At 38.6% G+C, this 6,474-nt stretch overlaps 1 pseudogene; it reads left to right on the top strand.

Annotated features, from left to right (window-relative positions):
* The first annotated feature begins 5,063 nt into the window (after nt 1–5,063).
* LOC122445787 lies at nt 5,064–5,461 on the top strand (annotated as a pseudogene).
* Nucleotides 5,462–6,474: the final 1,013 nt, after the last annotated feature.

Raw genomic sequence — 6,474 nt, forward strand, 5'->3', positions numbered from 1 at the left:
GCACCCCAATGTTCATCGCAGCACTGTTCATAATAGCCAGGACATGGAAGCAACCTAGATGCCCATCAGCAGATGAATGGATAAGGAAACTGTGATTTACATGTGTTCCCCATCCCGACCCCTCTGCCTCTTCCCAGTGCACCAGCCCCGAGCACTTGTTTCATGCATCCAACCTGGACTGGCGATCTGTTTCACACTTGATAATATATATGTTTTGATGCTGTTCTCCCAGATCATCCCACCCTCGCCTTCTCCCATAGAGTCCAAAAGTCTGTTCTATATATCTGTGTCTCTTTTTCTGTCTTGCATATAGGATTATCGTTACCATCTTTCTAAATTCCATATATATGCGTTAGTATACTGTATTGGTGTTTTTCTTTCTGGCTTACTTCACTCTGTATAATGGGCTCCAGTTTCATCCATCTCATTAGAACTGATTCAAATGTATTCTTTTTAATGGCTGAGTAATATTCCATGGTGTATATGTACCACACAGCTTTCTTATCCATTCATCTGCTGATGGGCATCTAGGTTGCTTCCATGTCCTGGCTATTATAAACAGTGCTGCGATGAACATTGGGGTGCACGTGTCTCTTTCAGATCTGGTTTCCTCAGTGTGTATGCCCAGAAGTGGGATTGCCGGGTCATATGGCAGTTCTATTTCCAGTTTTTTAAGGAATCTCCACACTGTTCTCCATAGTGGCTGTACTAGTTTGCATTCCCACCAACAGTGTAAGAGGGTTCCCTTTTCTCCACACCCTCTCCAGCATTTATTGCTTGTAGATATGGATAGCTATCCATATAGATATGGATAGCAGCCATTCTGACTGGCATGTAGTGGTACCTCACTGTGGTTTTGATTTGCATTTCTCTGATAATGAGTGATGTTGAGCATCTTTTCATGTGTTTGTTAGCCATCTGTATTTCTTCTTTGGAGAAATGTCTGTTTAGTTCTTTGGCCCATTTTTTGATTGGGTCATTTATTTTTCTGGAATTGAGCTGCAGGAGTTGCTTGTATATTTTTGAGATTAATCCTTTGTTTCTTCATTTGCTATTATTTTCTCCCATTCTGAAGGCTGTCTTTTCAGTTTGCTTATAGTTTCCTTTGTTGTGTAAAAACTTTTAAGTTTAATTAAGTCCCATTTGTTTATTTTTGTAAAGCTGTTATTTTTTAAAATGCTCACATGTGAAGCCTTATAATGTGAAGATGTCAGTTCAAGAATAGACCAGAGTTTGATACAGGTGTAACATTAGCAAGAGTAGGAGCAGGAAAAAATGACACTGGTAAGGTAGGTGTCAAGAGGAATGTGGTGGGCCTTCTGAGCCTTGTTACATATCAGTGATATTTCCAAAGGTTATAAACCTTCCAAGCAAAACATTTCAGGATTTGAAATTTAAAGCACAATAACATTTGTATCAGCACCTCAGACTATGAAATAGGTATAAATCTAACAAAATATGTGTCTGCAAGATCTGTATAAGGAAAACCCAGAACTTCAATAAATCAATGAAGAGTTGATATAGATGAGGATATTCCATGTTCGTGGATAGGAAGGCAATATTGTCAGCATGTTACTTCTTCCTAACTTGATCTATAGATTCAGTGCAATCTCAGTTAAAATCCCAACAGGTTATTTTATGAATATTGACAATGATTCTAAAGCATATATGGAGAAGTAGAATAGATAGTGTAATAGTGAAGAACTAAGTTGGAAGTCATGACCTAAGTTCAAGATTTATAAAACTACAGTCATCAAAACAGTGTGTTGTTGGCAAAAAAAAATAATAGAGACAAGTAGATTAGTGGGACAGAAAGGAGAGTCCAGAAATAGACCCAGATAAATATAGTCAGCCAGTCTTTGTCACAGAACAAAGGCAATGCAATGGAGAAAAAATAGTCTTTACAACAAATTGTGCTGGAATAATGACATACACATGCAAATATACCACTCTGGTTCAGGACTTTAATAGAGGCAGGGAGTATATGAGAACTGTCTGTATCTTCTGCTCAATTTGCTATAAAACTGCTCTAGAAACAAAATCTTAGTAATGAAAGGTCTATTAAAAATCCATGAATTTTTAAAAAAAGCACCTTTTAAGGTTTCTAAGCAGGGAAGTTGATTAGGTAATTTGAAAACTGCCCTTTCTGAACACGTTTACCAGTCCAAAGTTTTCAAGCATTTCAAAGTCCATAATTGACCTCATTGTGGAATGTCTGCAAACAAATGTTTGCAAGCAGCTCAGGGTAAGCATCAGTGGACGCTGATTTCACAGAAGGTGCTGGAAGGACTACGGCAATGTATATGAATGTGTTAGTTGCTCAGTTGTGTCTGACTCTGCAGCCCCATCGACTGTAGCCCGCCAGGCTCCTCTGTCCATGGAATTCTCAGGCAAGAATACTGGAGTGGGTAGCTGTTCGCTTTTCCAGGAGATCTTGCCAACTCAGGGATCAAACCTGAGTTTCCTGCATTGTAGGCAAATTTTTACTATTTGAGCCACCCGGGAAGCCCATGTATATGTATACATGTATGTATATGGGCTTCCCTCGTGGCTCAGCTGGTAAAGAATACACCCGCAATGCAGGAGACCTGGGTTCAATCCCTGAGTTTTGGACAGATCCCCTGGAGAAGGGAATAGCTTACCCACTCCAGTATTCTGGTCTGAAGAATTCCATGGACTATAGTCCATGGGGTCACAAAGAGTCAGACAGGACTGAGCGACTTTCACACTTCAAGCTAATTACCTCTACCTAGGTTCATCATGCCTAAACCTATCACTGACTGTGGCTCCATCCCAGCTTAGTAGCCCCACATCTAATGCATATATGAGTGCAGCCTAATAACATTGTTTAATGGAAGCAAATAGTCTGCTATGGAAAAATAGAGTTCTGGAATTAGTGAAAAATAGTAAAGTTGAAACAATTTAATGAATTTTAGTGCTAACTTGGCTCCCACTTCTTTTCTTCAGGTTTTCCTGCATCAGTGCAAAGGTGATATTTTGCTCTCCCACCTGCTTGTTGAGGGCAGATTGCATTTTCCAGAGCATTTCCCAGAGCTAACCACAACCATATCTTTCACCTCCCATTCTCTTCTGTAGTGTGACCACCACCACTTCCCATCAAGAAAGGAAACCTAATTCCTGTCCATTTGGATTGGGGTTGGCTTTTGGGAATTACTTGCAATGAATAAAATGGTTCTAATGTTTTCTATAATAAATAGTAGGAAACCACAGTAGATTTTTTTAGATTTTGAAAAAGATTTATTGTAACAAATTGGCCATAAAATGATGTCTAGATTCTGAGACATTGCTATTAATAGTAAGATTTATCTCAAAGAATAAATCAGCAAAAGTGTTAATTATCTTAAATGCAATACAAATGAGAACATTTATCAAATACCAGCTAAGTAATCATTTTCTTTATTATGGTAAAATATACATAAAGTACACCATTTTAACATTTTTAAATGTACGGGTCACACCTCCCAGAATATTGGAAATAAAAGCAAAAATAAACAAATGGGACCTAATTAAACTTAAAAGCTTTTGCACAACAAAGGAAACTATAAGCAAAGTGAAAAGACAGCCTTCAGAATGGGAGAAAATAATAGCAAATGAAGAAACAGACAGAGGATTAATCTCAAAAATATACAAGCAACTCCTGCAGCTCAATTCCAGAAAAATAAATGACCCAATCAAAAAATGGGCCAAAGAACTAAACAGACATTTCTCCAAAGAAGAAATACAGATGGCTAACAAACACATGAAAAGATGCTCAACATCACTCATTATCAGAGAAATGCAAATCAAAACCACAATGAGGTACCACTACATGCCAGTCAGAATGGCTGCTATCCAAAAGTCTACAAGCAATAAATGCTGGAGAGGGTGTGGAGAAAAGGAACCCTCTTACACTGTTGGTGGGAATGCAAACTAGTACAGCCGCTATGGAGAACAGTGTGGAGATTCCTTAAAAAACTGGAAATAGAACTGCCATATGACCCGGCAATCCCACTCCTGGGCATACACACCGAGGAAACCAGATCTGAAAGAGACATGTGTACCCCCAATGTTCATTGCAGCACTGTTTATAATAACCTTGTTTTCCCACAAGGAAAGCACCAGATTGATTCATTGTAGTATTTTATCAAACCTTTTAGGAAAAACAATACAAATCTTTTAATTAAAACTTTAAAAACTCATTTATTAAAAAGAAAAAATGGAACATTTGCCAACTTACTTTATCTGCCTATCATAAATCTGATGTTCACTGTTTATAATAACCAGGACATGGAAGCCACCTAGATGCCCATCAGCAGACGAATGGATAAGAAAGCTGTGTGGTACATATACACAATGGAATATTACTCAGCCATTATAAAGAATACATTTGAATCAGTCTAATGAGGTGAATGAAACTGGAGCCCATTATACAGAGTGAAGTAAGCCAGAAAGATAAACACCAATACAGTATACTAACGCATATATATGGAATTTAAAAAGATGGTAACAATAACCCTATATGCAAGACAGAAAAAGAGTCACAGATGACAGATGTATAGAACAGACTTTTGAACTCTGTGGGGGAAGGCGAGGGTGGGATGATCAATGAATAGCATTGAAACATGTATATTATCAAGTGTGAAACAGATTGCCAGTCCAGGTTGGATGCATGAGACAAGTGCTCAGGGCTGGTGCACTGGGATGACCCAGAGGGATGGGATGGAGAGGGAGGTGGGAGGGGGGTTCAGGATGGAGAACACATGTAAACCCATGGCTGATTCGTGTCAATGTATGGCAAAAACCACTACAATATTATAAAGTAATTAGCCTCCAACTAATAAAAATAAATGAAAAAAAAAATGTACGGGTCAGTGGCATTAAGCACAATCACAACTTTGTACAATCATCACCATTACCCATTTCTAGAACTTTTTTAAAAATTCGCTATACTAACAAAAATTTTCCCACAAGGCCCTTTACTGGTTCGTGGGCTGGTGAAACCGAAAGTGCAGCGTTGTGGCCACTGCCAGGAGCAATTCTCACCTTCACCTGTGCCAGTCCTCATGAACAGAAGAGTGGATTACTTGGTTACTGAGGAAGAGATCAATCTCACTAGAGGACCATCAGGCCTGGGCTTCAACATCGTCGGTGGGACAGATCAGCAGTCAGCCACATCAAAGAGAACAGGGCTGTGGCCCTGGATGGGTGGCCGCAGGAGGGTGATAAGATCTGCTCAGTCAACGGCCGAGACCTAAAGAATCTGCTGCCCCAGGATGCCGCAGACCTTTTCCGTAATGCAGGCTATGCTGCGTCCCTGAGAGTGCAGCACAGGTTACAGGTGCAGAACGGGCCCCTAGGGCCTCAAAGTGAAGGGGAGCCAAGCGGTATTGCCAGAACTGTGGTGTTGCTGCCTTTGTTTACCCTCACCATGGTAGCAATCTGGGCCTTCATGAGATACTAGCAATAACTTTGAAAAACTTGCTTTCTTCCAGTGTTCCCAAAGAAGAAGATGCATTTCTCTCTTTCTCTTACCCTCCTCTCCTGCCAGTCTCCCATAACTTTCTCTCTACATGGCCAGCTCATGATTTAAAGAGACTGCTACCCAACGAGAATCTTGCTATTCAAAATCTCTGAATCCTCATATTCTTATGGGAGAGTAAAGGCATTGTTTGAAGGAAACCTGAAAGAAGGGCTTGCCTAGAAAAGAGAGTTATATATTTTACTAGGACCACCAATAAAAGTTCAGCTACAACGTCAAAAATGGGAAAGGTCCAGTCTTCCCATCACCCTGCAGTATTCCTTTTTTTCTTACCTGGCATGTGTCAAAGGCCAGCTGTGATAAGAGGAAAAAAGGATTTTTCTCTTAAAAAAAAAAATTTCCCACAAGGAAAGCACCAGATTGATTCACTGTAGTCTTTTATCAAACCTTTTAGGAAAAACAACACAAGTCTTTTAATTAAAACTTTAAAAACCCACTTATTAAAAAGAAAAAATGGAACATTTGCCAACTTACTTTATCTGCCTATCATAAATCTGATGTTAAAACCAGACAAACACATTACAGAGAATAAAATTGCAAACCAATATTCTACATGTACATAAGTACAAAAATCCATAACAAAGTAATGGCAAATCAAATTCAGAAAATAAAAATGTTTTACTACATCATGAGAAAGAAGAGATGTCCATCCTAGGAATATAAGGTTAGTTTAACACTTTTAGAAACAATCATTATAGATTGAAATAAAAAATTTGGTTAGCTTTTTAAAAATTATTGATGTATAGTTGCTGTACAATACTATACATTATAGGCATACAATATAGTGATTTGCAAATTTCAAGGGTTCTACTTTTTGTAGTTCTATTGGCTATATTCTCCATATGTCCTTGTAGTTTATTTTATATCTAATAGTTTGTACCTCTACATCCCCCAGCTTTATAGTTAATGTATCATTAGTGCTGAAAGGAAATAGT

The sequence above is a fragment of the Cervus canadensis genome, chromosome 8 (genome assembly GCF_019320065.1).
Source record: "Cervus canadensis isolate Bull #8, Minnesota chromosome 8, ASM1932006v1, whole genome shotgun sequence".
NCBI classification, from domain to species: Eukaryota; Metazoa; Chordata; class Mammalia; order Artiodactyla; family Cervidae; genus Cervus; species Cervus canadensis.